Raw genomic sequence first — 26,812 nt, forward strand, 5'->3', positions numbered from 1 at the left:
CCTCTTTCTGGAAGTGCATGAAGTACAGATAAAATATAAAGAAGCATTGTTAGTAGTTAAAAAATATGTGAACTTAATGAATAACTTTGCTGTTAAAATTCAGCAGCCAGGGAAAATGAAAAATTCCCAGGGCTTTAAATGCACAGCCTTGGCAGACTTCTTAATGGCCTGGGTACAAGATATCCATCCATAGCTTCCCAGACTTGAAAATAAAAATGGAAAAAAATACAAAAAAGGAAGTGAAATTAAGTAAAAAAAAGAAAAGAAAAATCTCAAAACTACACAAGGTAACATTATTATACCCTAAATACTCTTTAGAAAATATCTTATTAGCGGATTTTCCATAATTTGCTAAAAAGTCGACGGTTGCAATGTAAGTGTCTCAACAGCTTGGCCTTTAAACATAATTTAGCATTATTTATTGCTTTACATTGTGCACTGGTTTAAGGAATTTAACATGCTTCACAACAACCTGCTGATTAGTTGAATACCTTTCTAAACCATTAGCCTAGACCTGGGGTCTGCAAACTAAAGCCCTCTTCCTGTTTTGTGTGGTCTGAGAGCTACAAATGGTTTTTATATTTTTGAGGGTTGAAATAAGTCAAATCAGTAATAGTTTGCAACCTGTGAAAATTATATGAAATTCAAATCTCAGTGTCTATAAACAGGGCATTTTTTTTTTTTGGAGTAGAGTCACCTCCAATTGCTTACCTATAGTTTATGGCTAAGTTGAGCAGTTTTGACAGAGATTGGATAGCCCAGAAAGTCCCAAACATTTACTATCTGACCCTTTATGAAGAAGTTTTCTGACCCCTTGCTTAGATTTATATGGTACGAGAATGGTGCAAACAGCTTGCGACTTTGCCCCCTGAGAGCGTGGAGGTGTCCATAGATCCTGGAAGTCTGACAACCTAGCTCTCAGTACTGTGCTTGTTACACTTTCACTTCCTTCCTTTTCCCTAATTCCTGGGGCTTAGGAAGGAGGGAAGCCACCAACAGCAGAGCACACCTCCGTTCTCTATGGCTGCAGGACAGTTGTGCTTGCTCCCTTTAGAGATGGAACAGGAGTATATTAATCTGCAATAAAATCAGCAAGTGGTGCCTGGCTTTTTAACCACAAAGGACTCCCCACCTTTTTAACTGCTGGGAGTGTGCTTATCATTGTACAAAAGAGCTTTACTAAAATATAATCCACATATTACAAACCCATCCATTTAGAGTGTATAATTCAGTGGTTTTCAGTGTGTTTACAGAGCTGTGCACCCATTACTATTAGTTAATTCCAGAACATTTTCATCATCCAAAAAAGAAACGCCACACACATTAACAGTCACTCCTTTCCTCCTCCCAGTTCCTGGCAATCACCAATGTCCTTTCTGTTTCTATGAAATATGCTTTTTCTGGGCATTTCCTATAAACAGATCTTTCAATATGCAGCCCTTTATGGCTGGCTTCTCTCACTTAATATTTTTTAAAACCTCTTTGCTTTTAACTTCACAAATCCCCAGGTTGAGAAGTATCTGATGAAAATAATCACTTAAGAATAATGACTACACAATTTCCCTTGAGTTTTTCAAAATAGTAGAAAATAGCCAGTGAATTGTTTTTCTTATAGTCCACAGAGACACACAAGAGTCTGAGCAACGCCACCATACGTTCATGCCATCACTTACTCAGCAAATATCATAGAGTGCCTGGTATGTGCCATGTACCATCAAGACGGGGAACAAGACAGACACGCCTTTCAGATCTAGCTCTTCATAAACCTCACTTTTTGTTAGACCCTGGCTTGATGTGTCAACCTCTAAACATCATGGTGCCAACACATTATATGTATTTTCCACAGCTCTAGTCTTTTATGTGAAAATGATGCAATTTTTTAAGATGTTCAAGATAATTTAAGTTGCCTGCAACTTTCCAGCTATCTGAAGAAAGCTGATTCTTAGTCCTCTTCTTTTCCTACTTATCTACCCCTTATTTCCTTCTCTTCCATCTTAGGACTCCTTTATTTGATTAATGTTTTCAATGCTATAACATATATATACCAAGATACTGTGATTATCTAGAGAGTACCAGGCAGGGAAAGCAAACAAAATTCAAACCTTATTCGTTAATGATTTTTTTCTTAGTACCTAGATGCCTGCCATCGTGTTACTGCTCACTCACTCGCAAAGACTCAGAGTCTCCATTCCAGAAGTGAGGCAGGCAAAATCCCTATAATCCAGGCAGTGAGAGTTTAAAATAGTGGCTTTAATATCACTGGGTATTAGAAGCTGAACGGTATCTCCTTCCTCCCATCAGGTGAGTCTCTCCCACGGACAGATCATTTAACTGTTGGACATTTGTACTTACTAACATTGCTTGATCCTAAAGGATAGAGTCCAAATCAAACACATCTGGGCATATTTAACCTGGAAAATTGCCCCCAGAAGGCCCTGTTAGCTTTGTCTTTGAAGTGCTGTCAGAGAACAGAATAACCGCACATGTTCTGTGCTAGGTAGAGGGGGCCAAACATGGGTAAAAGCAATAGGGAGAAATAGAGAGATTTTATCTAAGGATAAACTTGTTCCTACAAACAATGTCCTAAATCAGATAGGGCCTTGGGATAATCCCCCGTGCACTGGTATTCCTGGGGCCATTAGAAAGAGGGTGCAGCTGACATTATAGGAATTCAAACAGGACAAGGTACGAAGAAATGAACCAAAGACCTCTGACTCCCAGCGTGACATAGTCTGTGGCAAGGATGGTGATAAGGGACCCAGTTGGGGAGATTTGTAATTTAAAGCAGCTATGATGGCTCAACTCCAAAGAACGGTATGTTTTTGAAAGTGATAAGATGACACCTCAATGTCAATAGTAACAGAATTTTTAAGGTATTTATGCAGCAATTCAGCAGATCAAAAAGGAAAGCATTAGTAAACATTTATAGGTAGTTAGAGATTTTTAACCTATCCAGGTATTTAATACTATGTCCTTTTTTTAAAGGTAGTTTTATAAATTAAAAAATCTTTTTTATAAAGATAAAGGAATTTGGGATTTAAAAGAAAAAATATATATCATATACATAAAACTCAATGGTAAATACTCTTTATATATGGATTCTTTTTTTTTAAGATTTTATTTATTTACTTCTAGAGAGGGAAGGGAGGGAGATAGAGACAGAGAGAGAGAGAGAAACATCCATGTGCGGTTGCTGGGGGTCATGGCCTGCAACCCAGGCATGTGCCCTGACTGGGAATCAAACCTGCGACACTTTGGTTCGTAGCCCGCGCTCAATCCACTGAGCTACGCCAGCCAGGTCCAGGCAGTTTATAAATCTCTATTCCTGAGGAAGAAAGACTTCACTTTGGATTGACTCAGCATTCCTAGTGGATTTGTATTACAATTCAATGGGCAATTATATTCAGGGCCATTATAGCTGTGAATTAATGACAACTATGTCCAAATTCCAGCACCCTGTAACAACTTTTTTATTATTATGAATAAAATGAGGTAAGGGTGAAAAGCAAAAGTAGAATTTAAATTGTATAACTAATATAGAAATATTTAGTTTTTACATTAAGTTGTAGCTCATTCTTGTTTCAGGTAATTTGTAATTTATATGTAAATATAAGATATATATTTTAATTCTAATTATCAATAAGAATATGCTGTTTACAGTATTCCAAACAATAATATTTACCCTCCTTTTAATTCTAAAAGAGAAACATATAGTTATATAATACATTAAGCTATAACAAACATAAAGGATAATGTTTTTACCCTGTCAATATAATTTAAGGTAAAAACATGTAGTTTTTTATGATAAAATAATAATTATTTTTACCATATAATTTAAATTTTAAAAACTGATTATATTTTTTGCCTCTTTTAGAATTCTTCAAATGTCTTAAAATCTCTACCATTAGAGAATTCAGTGAAACAAGCTATATCCAGGACAAGATCAAGTATTGTGCCAATTTATCTATAAAATTCTCTGTGCATATGCAGATACACCTCATTTAATAAAGGTGTTTTATTATCTATTTAATTTCTTATCTGTTGAAATAATCATAATATACAACTACCAACACAAAATACAATAAAACAAATTAAATTCATCTTTTAAAGTAGTGAGCACAAGCTCTTTAATAAACAAGGGCTGATATCTTTTTCCATTAACCTGTAATCTTCAACATAGCCATAATCTACAACAGGAAATTTTTTTTAAAGATTTATTTATTTATTTTCAGAGAGGGAAGGGAGGGGAGAGAGAGAGACAGAGAGAGAGAGAGAAACACCAATGTGGGGTTGCTGGGGGCCACGGCCTGCAACCCAGGCATGTGCCCTGACTGGGAATCGAACCTGCGATGCTTTGGTTTGCAGACCGTGCTCAATCCACTGAGCTACGCCAGCCGAGGCCTACAACAGCAAATTTAAAGAGACTGTGGTATTTAACAAAAGTGACCAGGTGGGCACCCAAACCTGCCTCTCGGTTAGGAGATGCTCATCAAGTTTCTGTGACCCAGTGAACTACCTTGAAGCATGAGATTCTCTTTTTCTTCTACCTGGACTAGTGATCCTCAAAAGGGTTGTGGGGGTGTTACTTTGCTCCCAGTGGGTATTTGGCAATGTCTGGAGACATTTTTGGTTGTCAAAACCTAGGGGGGGGGATTTGCTACCAGTGTCTAGTGGTTAGAGGTCAGAAATGCCACTAAACATCCTTTGATGCACAGGACAGCCCCCACAAAGAATTATCTAACTACAAATTTCAATAAGGCCAAGGCTCTGAAACCCTGATCTGGAAGAGTCTAGATTGGGTGTTGGGGAACATTTAGGACGAAAGCCCAAAGAGCCTGTGAATGTGTGTTTGTGTATATATACCCATCTATACATAATTTGACAATGGAGATAGATCACGTTCCTATTTAACGTATGCAAATGCATAGGTAGGGAACATGTTTGGGAAGAAAGAAGTTTTGAAAAGTTTGGGGAAGTTTTGGGAAGAGAGAAGTTTTAAATAGTTTTGGCAATTCTTCCTGATATTAAATGTGTCTCTTCCCCAAAGTGAATATGCATGAAGTGTGGGTCTGCCATGTCTTGAGTAAGTTATCAATTCTCTGTGTTTCTTAGAGTATAAACTGAAGGCCAGTCTAATGTTTAAAGACATATTTTGCAAAACGCTACTCATTTTTTCATCAATATTTTATCGAGGGCTCAACTGAAGACACGACAATCACAGGGAATTTTGACAATTCAGTCATGCACCAAGATAGGCTCATTTGGGTGTGGGAATTTTACCTGGGAGGTATTGAACACACCTATATTGGATTATGAAGTATTTCTTTACATCTTAAAAGAAAATACAAATGAGATACCACTACACACTTACCAGAATGGCTAAAATAAAAATGGCGACAATACCCAACGCTGAGGAGGATGCAGAGAAACTGGATCACTGATACATTGCTAGTGAGAAAGTACAGTGGTTGAACCACTCTGGAAAACTGGTGAGCAGTGTATTACAAAGTAAATGCACACTTCACGCATCTCATTGACGGACACGATCACTTATCATACCACAATCTCACTCCTGGGCATTTATCCCAGAGAAGTAGAAACTTATAATCACACAAAGTCCTGCAGAAATATTTATAACAATTTTATTATAATAGCCCTAACTAGAAACAACCCAAATATCCTTCAACAGGTTGAAGAGTTAAACTGTAATATAGCCATACCATGGAACATTACTCAGTAATGAAAAAGATCAAACTACTGACACATGCAACAACCTGGATGAACCTCCAGAGCATTATGCTGAGTAAAAAAAAATGCCAAACTCAAAAGATTGTATACTGCATGATTACATTTATACACTATTCTTTTTTTTTTAAAGATTGTTTATTTATTTTTAGAGAGGGCAGAGAGGAAGATAGAGAGAGAGAAACATGAATGTGCGGTTGCTGGGGGTTATGGCCTGCAACCCAGGCATGTACCCTGGCTGGGAATCGAACCTGGGACACTTTGGTTCCCAGCCTGCACTCAATCCACTGAGCTACACCAGCCAGGGCTATACACTATTCTTGAAGTTACAAAATTATAGAGATGAAGAACAGGTTACTGGCTGTCAGTGGTTAAGGATGGGGGACAGGGGTGGGTGAAGGGTACATGGACTCTTCTTATACCTACTTTTACAACTTCTCCTGGATCTATAAGTATTTCAAAATGTAAACGACATTTTTAAAACCATATTTTTATACCAACAGAACGCTGGGAAACAAGAGCATCCAAGTGGCTACATTTACAGTTGTAGAGTTTGTCAATGTTATGTTATCAGCTCACAGTCTGTGCTGGGCTTGTATAGACCAGTGTCAGAAATAATCCTGCTGATAAGTCAGTTTAGAGAGAATCCCTCACCCTTGATATTTGATCACCTTGGCCCACCTTTAGTAACAATCTTATTAAGTTGGTTTAGCAAGGCGCCTCCTACCCTTGATGTCTCCTTTTAGTAATTGTCCATCACTCCATACATTCCTGGCTGTCTGTGCTGTATTCAGGAATTGAGTTAGATCTCTCTCCCCTATTTCTATTGGATTAGTCCTGAATAAAGTCTTCCTTACTGTTTTTTTCCCTTTTTATTGAATGTATTGGAGTGACATTGGCACACAAAATTATATAGGTTTCAGGAGCCCAAGTCTACAGCATATCTCTGTATACTGTACTGTGTGTTTATCACCCCAACTCAAGTCTTTGTCCATCACCATTTAGCCCCCCATACCCTCCTTTACCTCTCCCCATCATTCTCCCCCAACCCCAGCAATCTCCACACTGCTGTCCATGCCTATGAGTTTTTTCTCCTTTTCTCCCCTTTTTTCCTCAATTCTTCCACCTCCTCAGCCACCTGACACCTCCCCCCTCAAACCCTGGAGCTGTCAACCTGTTCTCTGTCTATGGGTCTGTCACTATTTTGTTTGATTTCATTTTGTTCATTAAATTCCACATATAAGTAAAATCATATAGTACTTGTCTTTCTCTGACTGGCTTATTTCACTTAGCATAATGCCCTCCAGGTTCATCCATGCTATTGCAAAGAGTAAGGTTTCCTTCTTTTTCACAATCAAGTGGTACTCCATTGTAGAAATGTACCACAGCTTTTTTTATCTACTCATCTGCTGATGGGCACTTGGGCTGCTTCTAGTTCTTGGCTGTTGTAAATAACGCTGCAATGAACACAGGGGTGCTTATATTCTTTTGAATTAGTGTTTTGGGTTTCTTAAGATACACTCCCAGAAGTGGAATAACTGGGTCATAAAGCAATTCCATTTTTAATTTTTTTGAGGTATCAAGTGTCAGAATAATTGTTTTCTTTAACACATGAAAACTAATGGCAAGTGATCATGTCCATCAATGAGATTTGGTGTTGTTTTAGCATACTAGGAGACTTTGCTGTCATACAAAAGTATACTTTTAGTAACAAGTTACTGGTTCTTCATACTTTACAGGGATATTTATATATATACATATATACACAAATATACCAAAGGAACCCAAAACATTAATTCAAAAGAATATAAGCACCCCTATGTTCATTGCAGTGTTATTTACAATCACCAGGATATGGAAGCAGACCAAGTATCCATCAGTAGATGAGTGGATAAAACAACTATGGGACATTTACACAATGGAATTCTATGCAGCCATAAAAAAGAAGAAAATTTTACCCTTTGCAACAGTATGGATGGACCTGGAAAACATTACACTAAGTGAAATCAGCCAGTCAGAGAAAGACAAATACCATATGATTTCCCTCGTATGTGGAATCTAGTGAACAAACTGAACTAACAAGCAAAACAGAGACAGACTCATAGATGGAGAACAGATGACAGCTAGTCAGGGGGTTAGGGGGTGGAGGGATTGAGCAAAAAGGAAAAAAGACTCATGAACATAAACAACAGTGTGGTGATTGCTGGGAGGAGTGGGGTATAAGGGGACTAAATAGTAATGGGAAAAATAACGTGATGAGTTACATATAAAAAACCAAATATATATATGCATTTGTGCATGCATGTACACAAACACATACATATCTGTCTGAAGAGATGCCTTTAGATCATTATATCCATGTAATACATTGCTCCACCGTGTACACAGGTGTGTAGATATGCATGCCTATGTGTATGGGGGAGTGTGTATTCATTCAGAGGCTAACAAGCGAAAATGTCCCTAAAACCCAGCTTCTCGGAAACCTTAAATTGTTTCCAGAAAAAGAGAAGATAACCTAACAACATTTCTTAATGCCTGATATGTAACTAATATTCTGTTAAGTGCTTTATACTTAATTTTTATGCACAGTTCTTCATTTAATAATCATATAAACCCTATGGGTTAGTGATAGCATTTCCATTTTTTTAAAGATTTATTTATTTATTTTTAGAGAGGGGAGGGAGAAAGAGAGAGAGAGACATCAATGTGTGGTTGCTGGGGGCCGTGGCCTGCAACCCAGGCATGTACCTTGGCTGGGAATCGAACCTGCGATGCTTTGGTTCACAGCCCGCGCTCCATCCACTGAGCTATGCCAGCCAGGGCTGCATTTCCATTTTATAGGCAAGAAAACTTGGAGAGCTAAAGGAATCAACCCAATGTCACAAAGCTAGAAAGTGAGTCATCAGCATCCTCACCCAAGGGGTGTCTGATAATAATGCTTTCAAATATACTGCCTGGAGTGATTCTCTTATCTAAACAGTAATTTTATCACTGTCAAAATAATGTCAAACACCATTGTACCAGACCTGGCATTTTCTTTTCTTTTTTTTTTCTTCTTAAAGAAAGGTACTTTTGTTCCAATGAAAACTTAATCAGAAGCTCAATATTTTGGAAGAGTCAAAAAGCAGAATAAAACACCCAGCTCTTCTTGTTGAAATGGTAGGGCACTGGAGGATGGCTCTTGCTCCCTCACGTCTCCCCTCTTCCCGTGTCTGAACAAAATCACTCTCCTCCTGCCCCATGAGGTTCTCTTCCATGGAACTCTTAGGGCTCCGAGGAGCAAAGGTTTAAAGATACTTCACGGGACTACTACTGGGAGAAAATTCTCCATGAATTCCTACTATTTTGCATATCTTTTTTTTAAGATTTTATTTATTTATTTTTAGAGAGGGAAGGGAGGGAGAGAGAGAGAGAGAGAGAGAGAGAGAGAGAGAGAGAGAGAGAGAGAGAGAGAGAGAGGGAGAGAATCATCAATGTGTGGTTGCTGGGGGTTATGGCCTGCAACCCAGGCATGTACCCTGGCTGGGAATCGAACCTGGGACACTTTGGTTCCCAGCCCACGCTCCATCCACTGAGCTACACCAGCCAGGGCTATTTTGCATATCTTACGAGCAGAGACACTGGCAGCCTTTGTTCCAGACTACCTCTTCAAGGATTTTTGTCTAGTGAATAGTCTTGGAAAAAAGAGATAGCATCTCTCTCCCTAGAGCAATGGGCAGGTGTGCTTACTGTCCATTATAAGAGATTCGGGTTCTCTCAGCTCAGGATCTATCCATACCTGTGAGGCAAGCCCACCACCCACACATCTACCTGTGCTGCCCTGTTGGCCTTAGGAGGCAAAGAGAACCAATGTGAATACGAATCTCATGCTACTTGTGCTATCAGTGATTAGGTGCTTTGTCTATGGCCAGGAGTCTCATGTCTTCTGCCAATGGCCAAAAAACCGTAGCGGGCCAAATGGTTGGCTTGCAAGTACGGTAAAGTCTCATACCATTCACAATTCTTGATAACCACCAATCTATAACTTATTTAACACACACTGACATAGAACTTACTCTGTATCTGGTGCTATGCCAAGTGGTGGACAAATACTAACTCTTTGACTCTTCTCACTAACTCTATAATATAGGTGCTGTGACTATTATTTTCATTTTACAGGGGAATTGCACATGATTAAGTAGTTAGATCAGTCTCATAAAATGATAAGTACTTGTTATGCATACTTATAAACACTAAATGATTTTCCTTATGAAAATAAAGAACATACATTGAAATCTCAAGACCCATGCCACTGTTCTCCTCTAGTTCGTCTTAATCATGAAGCCTCAGTCTTTAAGAAGGCTCATACAGAACCACCCAAATATGCAGCAATATTACAATTGCTCTTATAAATGATGCACCTTGACATTTGCTTTCTGGGAGGAGAAGTAGATACTATTCTCTTAAAGACGTTCCAGGATCTTGAGTATTTTAAGTGGAACCTCTTACTTCCTTAGAAAGTGGTCGTGATTCCAACAAACTGAGCACTAATAACAGAAGCATCCTCCTAGAATTAGACCCTCAGGAGCAAGCTTTCAACACTTGGGAGGGTAGTTTTGCTTTATAAAGCTCAGCCCCTTGATATTCACTATCTAAAGAGTAGTATAGAAAGTGACGAACAGACCTAGAAATCTAGACTCTTGCATGAATGTCTACTGTGAAACAAGCTCCACTTCCATTCATATAAAATTTTTAGAATTAGCTATATTACTACAGAAGTCCCTTTTGGATTATCTGCATGAGACTTGGGGACAGTCAACAGGATATAGCTCTTTGGTGAATGATTATAAAGATAGATAGCCTAAAAAAATGAGTATCAAGAACAACCTGAAAGAGAGAATGTGAACAGATACTGCACAGGCCTTTATATATGTATACCCATAAGAAATGCAAGTGGCCTTTATATATGTACAAACATGCTCAACATCACTTAGAAGAGAAATGTACAGCTACACAGTGGAACCGTTTTTCATGTATTAGTAAGCAAAGATGTACAAGTTGGACAATGCACTCTTGGGGAGGCTCTGTCTGGGGAAGCAGTCACTGGGTAGGCAATTTTACTTATTAATCAAAATGAGAAACTGCATGCACCCTTTGACCCAGCACCCCCACTTCTGGGATTTATAATACAGACACACCTGCCCCCACACAAACTGGTGAATGCACGAAGCTTTTCTATGCGCATTGTTTTCATGACAAAAATTGCACACAACCCATGTGTCCAGTAGGGGGAGGGTCAGATAAATTATGGTTCACTGTCACACTGGAATGCTATGCAGTTTTTCTTAAAGGAGGGGGGAAGCTCTATGTACTGTTATGGAAAGATCACCTGGATATATTATAAAATGGCAAAATAGGGTGCAAATACTGTATATGGAAGGCCACTATCTATACAAGATAAAGGAACTGTGTTTGTATCTGCCTACAACAATCAGAAAAATTTCTAGAGTCTGCTGTCAATATATATACGCCTATTGTCACTATAGGAGACGTATAGTGTATTTCACAACTTTGGGCAACTTAGATATGGCAATGTTTCTAAACCAATTAGGGATTCCAGAAATCCTCTAAAAAGTTTTTTTTCAGGATACTAGTATTCAAATTAGCATAAGGATCAGACATGGAATACAATACTGAGTTGACTCAAACGTCTGAACCTCCTAGGAACACAGGACTTGTGCCTATCCCAATTACTTTCTTACTGTTTGTTAAAATGATCCACAGCTAATCAGCAATTTACCCGGTTCAAATTCAGTTAGTTTAGTAGTGATTTGAAGGAGACACTCCCTTGTTAGGTTTTCCGCATTCAGGCAGGGGATTGGAAAAGTAGCTAACAACAAAGGGATTTAATTAGAAAACAGGAGCAAATGGTCGATTTTTGAGGAGGAACCACAAATACACATTCCGTAGACTTTTGTCTGATTACATTTGTTAATAAGGAATGCTCAAACACGTGCACCAAAAACTATTCAAGGTCTTTTAGTAGCAAATTATACTTGTAAATTCGGTGTAAGTTGATCACTGGAAGAACTCGCACTCTTTGAAGATTTGAAATCATAAATGTGTGAAAGAATTAAATGGTTCTTTTCCCTGGTGATATAAAGCATTAAGCAGCCAAAAAGATGTTTTTGAAATCAACTGAGGAAATAATTCATTTAGAAAATTATTCCATAAAAATATTAAATAGGAAAAATATGTCGGGCTAGTTTCTACTGGATAAATAAAGAAGCAATATGCAATGGGCAAACTTAAGGATAATAAGCTGGGAGATGTCCCATCAACCTCATCGGCATATTTTGCTTTTTTTTTTTCTTTTTCAACTATGGCAGTCTTAGGCACAGTAATCTATTCTATCCCCATAAGACAAAGAAAGGATGACTAATTCTGAAGAGCAGCAAACTGGCTGGCCTTTTGGAGCTTTCAAGAGGGCAGTGGCTCTCAATCAAAAAGAAATGAAGGTCTTTGAAGACTGCATCTTAGACTGTTTTGTTAATACACAAATTCTTCTCTATTGTGCAGAAGACTGGTTTCAAAAGGGAAGTGCAAGTCAATGAAAATGAGTTTGGCTTCTTGGAGGTCAGAACTAAATATACAAAACTCATAAAACGCTGCTAAAATAAACAAGAATGTGAAATTGCTCATCCTTAGGGATGATGTAACTAACACTGACATAATTTCCAAGCAGAAAGGCAAAACTAGGTCAAAGCACATTGGCCTAACATAATAAGCATTTCTGCTCCCAGAATTTGACCATGTAGGCTGTGTCTGCAGGCATTAATGTCTTCTGTTATCAATGTTCGGGGCTGTCACAAACAATTCACGTCTCATCACTCTCTTTGTTAGTTAAACCAAAACAATGTAGTTTACATGTGAACCATTCCGTTCTGACAGCTGAAATGTTAGAAAGGGGAAATGTTGAAAATATTCAGAAAGTGTCTCCTCCGGGCTGAGAAGCATTAAGCAATAAATATTCATTATTTAATAGTCTACTATCATGTCTTTCTCTATCCGGAAAGCCATTCCCATCTCAATCAGTTAGTGTAACTCTTTTTCTGTCTTTCACTCAGAGCCATATAAAAAGGGCAGCAGCATCAATCTCTTTAGAAAGCCACTTTAAATTACACAATTTAAAAGTGAAAAAAAAAATCCCCTCAAGTGAGTCATTCACTGAACAGCCAGTTTTTCTATTCTGCTTTCCCCATATGTTGACTAAAATGACTCACACTTTCTTCTTCCTTCTATTTGTTCCATTTAACTTCTCTGCACTATTTCCAGAAAGCATAGGTGATTTAATCTGTAGAGAAAAGGACTCATCTCACTCCTTAAATTTTCTTCTGTATGAACATAATCCTCCTAGTTTTTACTCTCTGCCATTTTCACACTTATCTAAAAGCAGAGAATACATAGACAAAAGAAGCACAAAACTCACATCCAAGACTATTTGGCTCCTTGGATTTTTCAGATGGTATTCTCTCCTAAAGGTGATTGGTCTTTCCTGACTCCTGCCTCATTATAAACCATCAATCCATTTGAACTGTCTTGGAATTTATTAGCACATTAAATAAGCAGGTAACTAAACAGATACTAAACCTTTAACTAGTACTCTGTCTTAATTCTTAATTCATCTCCTATAGAAGACTTGATCTGGCGCAAATAAATAGATTTCTAATATTTGGTGATGCCTTCCATTGACATACTGCTTTAACTACCCATTCATCTAGTTATTGGTAACTCAGCAGGGCATTGGATGAATTCCATTTGTCCACAAACAGCTTCTTCCCTCTTAATTGTTTGGAGAAGACCACTTCAAAATGCATACAACTGAAGCCACATTCCGCAACTTGACATGTGACAGATAATATCATCTAACTCGTGGACCCTTTGAAAATGTATTAGTCCTGTTGTCTCCATAAACGATTAAATGTCTCAGAAACTTTTTTATTTCATCATTGTGACCATAACTCTCACATGGTCTGTCACACCCAGAAGCCGTGAAAATGTTTTGTCCAGCATATGTCTTGAATTTTACTGCAGAAAATGTGGCCGCCATATGCATGGCGAGTGGAAGACTTCAGTCTTCTAGAAACAATCTCTTCGTTGCTGAGTGACCTTAGACATGCCCCTTACCTGGCAAAATAAACCAGATGCACATGGGCCAAAGGCCTAAAACATCAGGTTGGGCTCAATAACAGTAAACAGAAGATTCTATCTTTGCTTTAAGGCTTTGAGCTACTGGAACGCACATCCCGTTTCTTAACCATTTCTGTAGCTACATCCTGCGGAATATAAGCCAAGCTGCCTGCCATGCTCTGGGTCGTATCCTCACCCAGAACACGAATGAACAGAGGAGATGGTTAAGCAATTACAATATATTTTAATTCTTCTCTATTTTCAATTTATTTAGTCCTCGCTACTCTCCCAAGCTTTCAAATGACCTTTCTTCCTCATATCCCCTCTGATCTTAAGAAGCGTTTTCCATTCTCTTTCCTGCTAAACTTCATCCAGCATGTGCCTGCAAAATATTTAGTGATTCTTATTGTGTGCCCGGCACTGCGCTTGGACATGGGGATTTAAAGGTAATTAAGATGTAAGTTTTGTTCTTGACTAACTCAGTCCCAAGATAGGCAAAAGATTAACTGGAAATGCATATACCACTTCAATTACTTGTGTGGATAAGAAGAGGCTCCAGCCATTTCCTTTCCATGTATTCTAATCCAAAGAGACAGTGTTCAGCTTGTTCAGCTTACAAAGGGTGTACTTACAAACAATCCAAACCCCCAAATGCCATCACTCCCCTCACATGGTCAGCCCCCTGTGGTTCTCTGGCTGTCATTCACAAAGACCCCAGTGAATCCAGAAGTTCAGGCAGGATGCTGAGAAACAAAAAACAAGTGAACAGGTCTGACCCCACTGGCAGACACACCAGCAAGTGTTGCCTGCCAAAGGCACGACCTTCCCCACACATAATGTCCCTAAAAGGGCAATCATGATCTTTGCAGCTTCAGGCTCTACTACCCGCTATTTTCCCACTCAGAGATTCATCCTAAGGGTTAAAGGGCTAAGAGTCGTGAGCTTTAGCTCATCCATGTTGCTTCTCTCCCAACATCTGGGTTGTCTAGAGGAAAAGGAATGTGGGTTGGGAGTGGAGGAGGAAAGGGTGGACAATGACAAAAACCCAAGTCACTGTATATTAAGTTAGGACTGAGAGAGACACTCCAGTAGAACCCAGAAGATATTGGAAGGATGGAGAATGAAAGGTGAAAACTACTACTAACTTTTCCCATTTCAAATATTGCCAAGGTTGGCCTGTTACCAAAAGTATGACAACTCTCTGTCCTTCTGTGTTCCATCACTTGTGACATGGAGGCATGGACTCAAAACTCCGCACTGAATCTGTCATTAATCAGATTGGCTATTTTTGTAAATAGTGTTTTGAGGTTGGCTCAAATCATCGCATCAGTTCTTACTGGAGAATGTTCCGGCTTTCAAACAATAAACTCTTAAAGTAGAATGCATTCTTAGATTGGAAACTTTCTATGAGTGATTTTTCTCTATTAAGGGCAATTATTTAAATGACTATTTAGTAATTATGATACATTTAACTAGGAATTCATGAATTGATACAAATTAATTTGGCTAAAACTAACTAAATTTCGCAGTTACAAATAATTTCAAGTCTACTAAGTTCAGTCAAGTTTTGGCTATGATCAATTTACCCAGCAAATTCTTATAGACACATAGTTATTAATAAGTAGGCATTCTTCCCATGAATAACTTACACTGTGCTATTGGTACAATAAACTACATACTAGATCCTCAAAAGCTTTTTGAGGGGAGGGACCATATCAAAATCACTTTTGTCGCCTAAAAGTTGCCTGGCTAAATGATAACAATCATTTAAAGTAGCTTTATTGAATGAACTAAGGAATATATTGATCCTTGAATGATAAGAGAAATGAAGGAGAACCTTTGCATTATATTCACCATTAACAGCTGACTGTATGTATATAAAATTTTGAAAGCCATTTGTGCTACAAATAATCAGCACCTCTCTCATTTTATTTTTGCCTTCTTTACTCAGAACTTCTATTTTACAGCACAAAGAAGATAAGTTCTTACGTGTTTTTTTTTTGTTGGTTTGTTTTTAGGAAAGTCCCCTCTAAGAATTTTTTCAGCATTTCCCATTTCTGAGCTCCTGATATTCTGTGTCAACAGAATATTTTCCTGGAGGGAAAAAGTCTTGTGGATTTGGAGGGGTTCCTAATATTTGTCCTTTTGTTTAAAGAAATTTCTAAAGCATGACACTTCATAAAACTGGGCAAAAATCCTCCTAGTTTTTTCATGTGAAATAAAAGTTGATAATGAGCCAGAGAGAGTCGTGTTAATAAACTGTCCCATATCTAAATGGAGATTGGATTCCAGTTTGACCCGCCTTTCCAGCCCTTTCTTTAATGACGGAGTATTTGATATTCTCTCCCTCGAATGAACTTGTTTTTATCGTGGCTTTGGTCACAAGATTAAAGAATGGCTAACTAATTGTTCGAAATAAGCAGAGCAGTTCCCTCGTACTCGGATGCCTCCCAGAAGTGGCGTCCAACTGCCTGGCCTTCCATTATAGACACTTCAAGCCTGACCTCTGCAGGTGGAGAACTGAAATACACACCAACCAATCGGATCGTGGTCGTTTCTCTTTAAAATGCCACCAAGTTGAAAATGCAAACACTCCGATTAAGTACAATAGGGATAGTGATATAATATGTTGGACTTCCCTTTCATTTTATAAGTTGCTTTTTGAAAATGGCAACCACTTGATTAAAAGGCATTTAAGGTACATCTGCAAAATACTCGGGTTATGGTCAGTCATTAATTCTTCTTGCCCATCAAGAAAAATACAAATGATTTAGATCAACTGGGATCATCAAATAATGTGGGTTTTAAAATGTCCCGATCGGCTCCACCTTTTTCTAATTAAAAAAAAAATTACTCTTTGTCCAGTGACCAAATCCCTTCCCCTCCTTCACCAATGCACAGCCCAGGTTGCCATAGCTACCTTGGATGTCTATTTACCACACAAGGGATCAAAGCCTTGAGACATCTACATACACGCTTAGCCCTAAAACTTGCTGGAATGTCTGTGGATAACATGCAACTACCAATTACAGGATTTGCTTGCAGCCTATGTGGTCCACAGACAAGCGAACTACTAATGTAGGTCATAACAAATGGCAAGAAAAGGATAACTCAAAAAATATTTCAAGTCAACCAATAAGGATCTTTAACCTGACAGCAAGTCTTGTGATTATAACATCCCCTGCAAAGGAGAGATAGCAGGGAAGAAATGGACATTCTATTGTGTAGTAAAGATACCGGACCCCCACACCACATGCAAAAACTTAATCTGCCGAAAGGGAACATTTCTCAAACACATATTTGAAATTCCGGTTTGTTACGATATCTTTCTATTTGATGTCATAAAAGCTGCCTGATCTCAATGCTGGGACGAATGAGAACGGAAATGCCTTTTCAACTTTTACAGGCTTGACTTTGAAATGAAGCAAATCATAAAATATACTTGGGATACTACGTGTTGGTTACAGAGTAAGAAGCAGGACATGCAGGAGAGTTCTGTTTTAATCCCTAGACTATCCCTGGGTGATTCCAAGGCTGCCCGGGTAGTTTGTTTTTCTGGGTGGGTATTATACACCCTCAGACTTGCACCCAACTTGCTGTGTATCTTTATCCTTCACCTTTCTTTGACTTCACCTCACCAGTTTGTTCAATGAGGATCAAATTGCCACCTCGTTCTCTCCTGGGGATGTGGTGGAGAATAAATAGATTGTGTTTGTAAAGGACTTTCTAATCCTCAAAGGAAAGATTAATACAAAGACATTCATTATTAAACCAGATGTCCTTGGGCATTTTAATTCCAATCTAAAGAATGCAAACCAGGCTAAGCAAACTAAGTCTCAGTTTCCTTATAATGGCACCAATCCTGTCCTTGCAAGAATTTAGCAGCTGCACTGGGTAGCTACCTTCTTTTTCCCTTCACACTATAAGGCAACTGCAGCGATTTGCTTGAGTCCATTAGAAATAGGGCGCGCACCTTCTTCTCTTGGTGTAGTTTGTAAAGTCATCAGGATACTAAAAAGACAAAATGTGTCTGGTAGGCAATTTTGTCTAAAGAACCTGTTTTTTTTTTCCCCCCAGATCGAGAAAGAATTATTTGTTCTTCTCATGTATACGGACAATGGGTGGCGTGCTATTTGGAGAGGATATTTGCAGTTGTGGGAATGCCACAGGCAAACCTGTTGTTTTTGGCTGGGCTTCTAGAACAGGTGGCCGAGCCTTTCCCTTTGCCGAGGGAACATGGCAAATTCCTTCCCAAGGAAGTTGCAGGAAAGTTTCCCACTTAGGATCAGAGTACAGAAAAAAGTTGGCCCGCACTTGAAAATGACTTCCTGAAAAGGGCAAATCAGGTTTATGCTTTTCTGTTGGCCTAACGTGGCATGACCTTAGGAACGTTCAAAGAACACGACACCCTCTATACCACTCTTGCTCTGCCAACCTGGCAGGAGGTAAAACCCTTGTGAATCTCATCATCCATCAAGCAGTTTTCTAATTCTGCTGTTTCTGGCTATGTACTGTGGCTAGTCGGTGCACCGTGGTAGTCAGTGCCAAGGGTCTCGGCTACCGCGCCATTGTTCGGCATTTGTGTAGCTCTAGGGACCGATCACTCCTCAGTGGACAGATTGGATTTCATTGCTGAGCTGATGACACACGGACCTGTTTGAGAGTTAACCCTGTGAGTCCAGTGGGGCTGCGGGGCTGAGCTGACACATTGGCTGGTAGGTGTGATCCACCCTGCCTGGATGCAAAACAGTCGGTTTTCCCCCAAGAGAAACTCAAATCAAGTTAGGATGAACCCACACCACTATCTCCACCATGTCGCCACCCTCTGCATTCCTGTTTTAACTGTCTTGGAACCATGTGTTGGATTCCCGAACGCCGGACTCCCGGATTCTTCGGATGAGTAATGACTTTCCCCCTCTCTTGCTTCTTTTCTTCCCCTGCACTCCACCCTGTACCACCCTCTTTCCAAGTACTAAACCAGACCAAACATTTCTGAGGCATACAGAGCTGTGGGATAAAAAAGCGCCCATTCAGTAGATAACTGAGAAGTTACTACATGTGCACCCTTAACACTTCAATACCGGGCTGAATTCCAGGCCACATGAATGCCGCAATGAGCTGGGCATGGTAAAAATCATGCCAAGCTCCGGACAGCATGCCTTTGGCCTCCAGCACGGTTCCAGAGGCACTGTGTGGGAACACGGATTCTGCAAACTGAGCTCAGACACCATCAAGGAGAGGACAGGTGGCTCCACACGGGATCAAATGACTTCTTTGTTCCAGTCAAGGACCTTTGTCAAACATGGTATACGTGCCTCGTTTCCCTCTTAAATCCTTTCCATTCAGGCCTCTCGTTCCTTGTGTCCCCATCCCGTCTGCTTGCTCAACATAAAAAGAACGGGGTGGGACTGTGAGTTTGCAGAACTTAAACTGAGCCTCAGCCCCAGTCGCCAGCAAGGCAAAGGCAATTCATTGCAAACACAGGGCACTTGCTCATCCGGCTGGCTTTTTCTTCATTCACTGAGATGTACCAGGCAAGCAAGGAGGCAAGAGGGCAGAGGTCTTTGCGCCTGACCATTGGCTCCTCCACTTCACCTCCCTAAGCTGTAGGAAAGAGGCAGGAAGCTCTAAACCTGAGGCCCCAGGCCCCTAAATGGAAACTTTGCTTCCTATGTAAATCACTTCCCCCAAAGCACGCAGGGGTGGCCGGCGGCGGGGGAACTTAGAAGAAAAAAATGAAGATGTTAACTTTTCCTACCCATATTCATTCAGAGTTGGCAAAAGCAATTAATCCTTGTAATTCTCAGGCTTTGCCAGCCTCCTGGCACGTTTTATTCTAGACCTGTCTTCCCCTTCTGAGTATTGATCTTGATATTTAAATATTGACATAAGCTCCTTCCATAACTGTGACTGAGTTGTAAATTACACCTTGTTCTCAGTGTCCTACACCCACTTTTTTTTCCTTTCGCTTAATGGCAAAGCTGTAAAACTCTGCCGGGGCTGATAAGGAATTTTATCATCGTGCCCTGGAGTCATGGAAGAAACTGCTGGTGTAAATTCTCTTCAAAGACTCCTTTAAGGAGTCCCTGAGCCCTTTCTCCGCTCTCACTACTTTCAGGGTTGTCTACTCACGTCCAGAAGCAATACAGTTTCAAAACTGCTAGAACAGAAAAAACAGCTCTGCATTTTTCTGGAAGGGTTGTCTGTGCTCATTTGGAGCTGGTTCCGCCTTCTCAGCCATAAAACCAGTAAGTGCTGATAATGGGGAGCCAAAATGAGATAAGAGGCCCCGTGTAATTCTTTTTCAGAATATTCAGTTGTCTTTATTCTAAGCCAAAGCATAGGATACAGGCTAAAAGCTCGACATAGATCCTGCACAATACATTCCAGGCACTGCAAACTGGAGTTGATTTACATATTCTACAAACCGCTTTTAAGCCCTTTACAATGAATGCCTGACATCACCAATCACCAGTAAAGGAAAAAGTGGGAAGGGGCGGAGAGGGGGGGATTGAAGGGGTGGAGGGGCGCACCTCGGAAAATCTGCTTCTTTGGTTCCCTTAGGAAAATGCAGCCCCGTCTTGACGCCCAACAGCCCGCCTGGGTGAAGAATGTGGTAAGCCAGCAAGCGCTCCCGGAGTAGTAACATCCCAGGGATCCCAAATCGCGCCCTCCCTCTCCGCCCGCCAGTGCAGCCCCTGCAGCCTACCTGCCTCATGTTTAGAATTCCATGACCCATCCGGCAGGGAGTGAGCTGCCTCGAAGCCCACGCTGCGGTCTTCGGAGGGGAAACACCAAACCCAGCAGAAGCCCGCAAGACAAAAGCAACTCAGCGAGATCCACGGGCAGCAAAGAGCACGTTTTCTTCCGCTTTTCCTTTGATCTGTTGCTACATGCACTCTGCCCAAGGCAATGTCAAGTTTCTCAAGCTTTTCTTCCCCAGCCTATGAAAAGTCGGGAGCAGGGAAGCGAGGACCGCCTGGCTCCTATTTCAAATCGGGTCTCAGAGACGTCGTAGGTGGGTGGTGTGGGCCTCTGGAGGAGCGCGGCCAATCAGGAGGAAGGGGTGGACCCTGGGAGTCGGAGAGGCTGCCTCCGCGAGGATTAGAGAACTAGCAAGATTTAAATGACTGGAAGCAGCTGGAAATATTGCCCAAAGCTCCAAAAATAAAAGATGAGTCCTATTCTCATTTCACAGCTCTGAGTCTGCTCCAAGCTTAACTAGCTTCGGACCTTGAGGCCTTGCCTTTAAGAGCTCCCTAAAAACACGAAAACATTTGGAAGGTGCAACTACTCGGGACCCAACCCTAGTTTGAAAATGTTGCCCCTGAAGTCCTATTTCTGCAGTTCCTGGGGAGGAAACCAAGTTGTTAGGTAGTGCACCTTAACTGAAACAAGCAAACAAAGGGGCGAATGTCACCTGCCTCATTTCCATATAGATGAGCTGTATATCTGTCTAAGAAAATCACGTCTTAAAGGATGTGCACACAAACCTGTTGAATGCAGCAAATGAACAAGAATCTCTGTCTGTTGAGGGCCCAAGGCATCATTTTAGAGAATAAAATTGTTATTAGTAAAATAAACACTGATATTTGGTTAAGAAAAAAAACTTAAATCAGTGGGATTGTCATTCACTATGGTTCACCTCATCTACAGGTTTGATCTGGACAATTTATTAACATCATCTCGAAGAGAATGGGAGGAAAGCTAACTTTTTAGAAACTTAAACCCAGACTTAAAAAGAATTTCCAAAGTTTGCTTTCTTAAGTCCCATAAGCAGTAACCCAATTCAATTCTCAGCCAACCTGATTGCAATGCAAATCTGCCTTTCTGATTTCAAAAAAGTGCAAGAAGACCACAGACTACTTGGGGTAGCACCAGTGGCAGGTTTTGCTCCCAAAGAAGTGGCCCAAATGTTGTGAATTATTCTTAGATTTTTGGACTCAGCGAGAAGAAAAACAACTCAGTGAATCCTGAATTGGCAGCTTCAGGAGCGTCCTCTGCTTGGGTTCCATAGATGTGAGCGGTGCCCAGGTCCATGAAAATCTGGCAGCCCGGTATCGGGGCATGGAGGTCAATAGCCTCCTCTCAGCCCCCACTTTAGGAGACTCAGATCCACTTGGGGGCACAAGCTGACTTCCATCTTCTTCTGGTACGTACTTCGGAGCTCTCCATTCTGACCTAGATCAGCTTCTCCACCTCGGCAGTACTGCCTTTTGGGGTCAGGTCATTCTCTGTGATAGCGGCTATGCTGTGCATTGTGTGCATTGTGGGGCGCTCAGCGGCCTTGGCCTCAGCCCCACTAGAGCCAGTAGTGCTACCACAGTCATGGCGATCAGTAATAATCGATCCTATGTTGCCCTGGGGGGCAACACAGTGCCCCATCGAGAACCACCGATGTACTGGCTTTGAGATGCTGGTTGTCAAACTTGAATACTCTCAAGGACACTTCTGGGAGATGGTTACAAATGAAATTCCCTAGACCCCTACTACTGCTCCAAGGGAATCTGGTCAGGAGGTCTGAGGAGAAGTCTGGGAATCAGCATTTTATCCCACTGCCAAAGGATTCCGGTCCACTTTGAGATATACTGCACCTCCCAGGGCACAGAGAGTTAGCTACCCAGAGCTGCGGCTATAAAACATCACTGGAGTTAAATCCCAAGGCACATCTATTTATCACCTTATCAGCGGAAGCTTCTTGCGACTGCATTTGCCTTCTGCTGTCATCACGTCCAAGGTAAACGAGCTGGGATAGCTGCCTGCAATCACTGTGCCCTTTCAAAGTTTCCCCCATTTTTCTTCTCTTTTGGCCCACTCCACCAACCATCCTACAAGGTCAAATGTCACCACTCTTGTGGTTTCCCCAAGTGCCCCAGGACAAATTAATCTTTTCTCTACTCTGTGCCCACAAAGCAGTTTGTAGACATTCAGTGGTGTGGCTGGTGAATGATTAACGACTAGCTCTCAAGAAAAAGAAACGCCAAAATTTGTTGTAGCTTTTGCCAATGTCCGTGTTGTCAATGCTGCCTCCTCTCCCTCAGTGAGGACACTGAGCAGAGTTGGAAAAAGCTGTGCTGAGTCGGGAGATGGTAAGCACCAGCGTGAGCAAACCACGATACACCTCTGCTGTGTTATTGCTATGCTGTCCTGTAATATTACATCCTGGAGTCTGTTTCCCCTACCAATCTGTAAAACGCTCAAGGGTAAGAAAGGTGTCCTTCATCTTAGTAACCCCAGCCACTTACAATGGACCTCCAATGTAGTTGGTTGATGAACATGTATGATAAGAAAAATGAAATGCAATGTGTAGCCTCTCTGAGCCATGAACACCAATCAGACTCCACTACCCATAGACTCCACACCAATCAGACTGCTGCCACCACCACATTTAAAAAGGGAAGAGAATTTCTTGGAAAATTAAACTACTAAGGTTACCTTTCTTACCATAATTTAGTACATCTATTCTGTACTTATGAAGACAATAAGCATACTGCTATCTTGTATCCTAACACTCCCACAGGTGAGCCATATCCAGGTCAGAGTAGAAGAGAAGAGACCAGTCTTCTAAAATAGAACCTCAGTTTGTCATGCATGTGCTTCTGAGACAGTATATTTGTTATATTTTTATATGAAGGTACCATATACTTTTGTGTCTGTATTATACATCTTATCAGCTATAGGCTATAAGCTCTCTGGGACAAACATATATGATAATCTCTAACAGGTATACGAAAGAGCATCTCCTCTGGTAAGAGGTAGTAACTGATGATGGTTATCTCTACCATCTTCTCATATACATAAGGGCCATAATGTCATGAACAAATACCACTCATGAGTACCTACTATGAACTAAGCCTTTTTTCCAGGCACTTCGCAAATGTGCGCCTGTTCATCTCCACCAAAATATCAAAAAGTAGGCATTAAAATTGTAGGCTAAAATGAACAGATTGGATCATTTAGGCAAAGCAGATAACCCAACATTTTATCACTATAAATTGCTGTACCAGGAATGAAACTTAGAATTTAGGATTAGAAGTACTCTGGTTTTTATCGTAAAATATGCTGTATCTGGAAATGATTCAGTAAATTCCTAAGAAAAGCGAACAGTGTAAGTCAAGTATTTCTCATTTACAAATAAATATAATTTAAAAATATTTCTAATGAAGTAAATGGTCCTTGGGGGGTTGTTCATTAAGTGAGGATTAGATCCACATATTGGAAACAGAGCAAGCACATTCATCAAAGGAAGGGGTGTTCTGTTGCTCAGTCTCGTGATCAACAGCATTTGTAAATGTCAGCTAAAGGGATACTGTAGTCTTGACACATCTGTAAAACGAAGGCAGCCTAGATGATGCCTCTGTGTTGTTATGTGCAGGTTTGGTTACAAACAGACCTCCGCAACAAATGTAATGGGTCCCTGGCCAGGTGGTCCTTCCCAGGTTCTACCGGTTACGGGTGGACATTGGTATGGTACCTTAGAAGACAACTAGCAGTACCTGTGCCATCATCTCTTTCAGTGTCCTAATAGATCAACATACATGGGATTAGTGTTTGTATACATACAAAGATGATATCGGTAACTTCATACAGTTGACTGAAATATGTGTCACAATACATCATCATCATCAATGAAGTTTCCTAGTCAGCCACCTGAACAGTGTGTCTGATGCAAGTGTGCAGTCCTTGGGGGCTATGGAAAGGGTGTTTATTCTCCTTCAGAAGTCCCAGAAACCCAGTTGTTTTATACTTAGGGCAGCAGAGAAAAATTTGAGAAATATTGTATTGGAAATAATTAGTGAGGGTAATTTAAGTTGGCAACAACACAAGTCCCTGCTTAGAAAAAAATCCCCACCTATAGTTCTTACAGGATGTCACAAAAAAGGAACAAGTTTCTATTCACTGAGTACAAGTACTCATGAAGTTATTTTTTTTAAAGTTGGTTAATGAAAGCAATGTGGCATACCAGCGGCAGAGGTGGCAAATGCAATTTGGAGTTCATTTTCAGTGTAGAGGTGGCTGGTAAATTAGCTGATGGACTACAGAGAAACTAATTGATATCGCTGAGCCCAAGACCTTTCAGTGGACAGCTGGGCACATCATGGACTGAATGTTTGTGTCTCCTCCTCCACCAAATTCATATGTTGAAATCCTAACACCCAATGGGATGGAATTTGGAATTATAAGGTAGTGTCTTTGGGAGGTGCTTAGGTCATGAGGGTGGAGCCCTCACGATTGGGATTAGTGCCCTTGGAAGAGACCCCACAGAGAGCTCTCTTTTCCCTTGTACCACGCAAGGACACTGCTTCCACCTGAAGCTGGAAGCGGACTCTCATGGCAAAGTAAATCTATTGGACCCTTGATTTTGGAACCCCTCAGCTGCCAGAACCATGAGAAATAAAATTCTGCTGCTGCTAAGCCACCCAGGCTACGGTACTTTGTTGTGGAATCCCACTGGGACAAAGACAAACAAACTCATAGATGGGAAAGATTTTTGTAACTATTGCTTGCTGTGTGAATGTTTTGGATGGCAGATTCTGAAAAGAAGGGAACAGATCTGTGAATACAAATGCAGGACAAATAGCCACACTGTGAGGAATCCTTTAGGAGCATACACCCTAAGAGCAAACTTTCAGACAGGGCAGAACTGACTAACTGGTCACCAACTGAGGTTTTACATAAATGGAGCTTGATGTTTCCTCACTTGACAATTAAGAAATTAAAATAAGTCACATTATTTTAAATTGTAATTAAAGCTTGCTATTACAAATTTTATGCTTTTAGCGGTGAAATACTTTGAAATGTTCTAGTTTTTATTTATCAGTTACATATGGCTTCATGTCAATACAATATCCTACTTCCCAAGATTAATTCTTTAATTTCTGAATAATCTATTTTTAAAGATTTTTTTTATTTATTTTTAGAGAGGGAAGGGAGGGAGGGAGGGAGAGAGAGAGACACATACACATCAATGTGCGGTTGCTGGGGGTCATGGCTTGCAACCCAGGCACGTACCCTGACTGGGGATCGAACCTGCGACACTTTGGTTCACAGCCCACACTCGATCCACTAAGCTATGCCAGCCAGGGCTATTATCTCCATTTTCTAGGAGAGAAAACCGAGCCTAAGTGACTTGCCAAGTTCATTAAGCTGGGGAGTTACAGATCTTGGTTTATGCACTCAGGCTGACTGGCTCCTGAAAACACGCTCTTAAACACAGAACTGTGAGAACACAGCACACAGTCAATGATCCAAACTTGTAACCTGTGCTATGATCAGGTAAATATTAGAACAATAAAAACATCCAATGGTTGGTTGTCTATTTGTACAACTCCACTTGTAATGATCACATGACTTAGTTTCTATCCATGTCTCACTTTCCCCAGCTCTATTTTGGGTGCACAGCCCGTGTTCTTCCTTCCATGGATTGCACAGATACGGTGCAGCCTTTGCTGAGAAGAACAAAGCATTCATCATCTTAAAGTTCCCTTTAAAAAATGCCCAAGGCACAGGCGTCCTAGAGTCATAAAACCCATCATAAGCATGTAACTGTTGGTTTTCCAGTGTCACTAATGACATTTGAGGCTGTGACGTCTAGCTGTGTTCCATGTATGGAACAGGAACAGTTGCTCAGACACACTGGTAAGTAGCTCCGGGCTTTGTCCTCCACCACAATCGTGAAGGTGTCGCCTCAGCCCCAAAGTGCTTGCAGATGGGATTGTCCTCAGCCTCTACGCAGTCATTCCTTCCAATTATAGTCACATTGTCTGGCCTAACGAGTATCTAAAGCGAGCCTTCATTTTATTTAGGGCATGTTTCCAATGCGTTTTTAATGAATCAGTGCTAGTAAGAAAAGATAACACAACCCGTGAAGCTTCTGGCAAACATTCCATCATCGAGC

At 40.6% G+C, this 26,812-nt stretch overlaps 1 protein-coding gene across 4 annotated transcripts in view; it reads right to left on the reverse strand.

Moving 5' to 3' along the window:
- Window positions 1-26,812, reverse strand: part of MID1 (midline 1) — a 400,721-nt gene that overhangs the window by 140,254 nt on the left and 233,655 nt on the right. For 2 of the 4 annotated variants that reach the window (XM_028522396.2, XM_028522394.2), the window contains exon 1: window positions 20,624-20,923. The exons of the other annotated variants lie outside the window; for them this stretch is intronic. The gene's annotated coding sequence lies outside the window, so the exon portion shown is untranslated. Of the gene's footprint in view, window positions 1-20,623; window positions 20,924-26,812 lie in introns of those variants that run through there. 4 annotated transcript variants of the gene reach the window in all.

This window comes from Phyllostomus discolor, chromosome X (assembly GCF_004126475.2).
Source record: "Phyllostomus discolor isolate MPI-MPIP mPhyDis1 chromosome X, mPhyDis1.pri.v3, whole genome shotgun sequence".
Classification (NCBI taxonomy): domain Eukaryota; kingdom Metazoa; phylum Chordata; class Mammalia; order Chiroptera; family Phyllostomidae; genus Phyllostomus; species Phyllostomus discolor.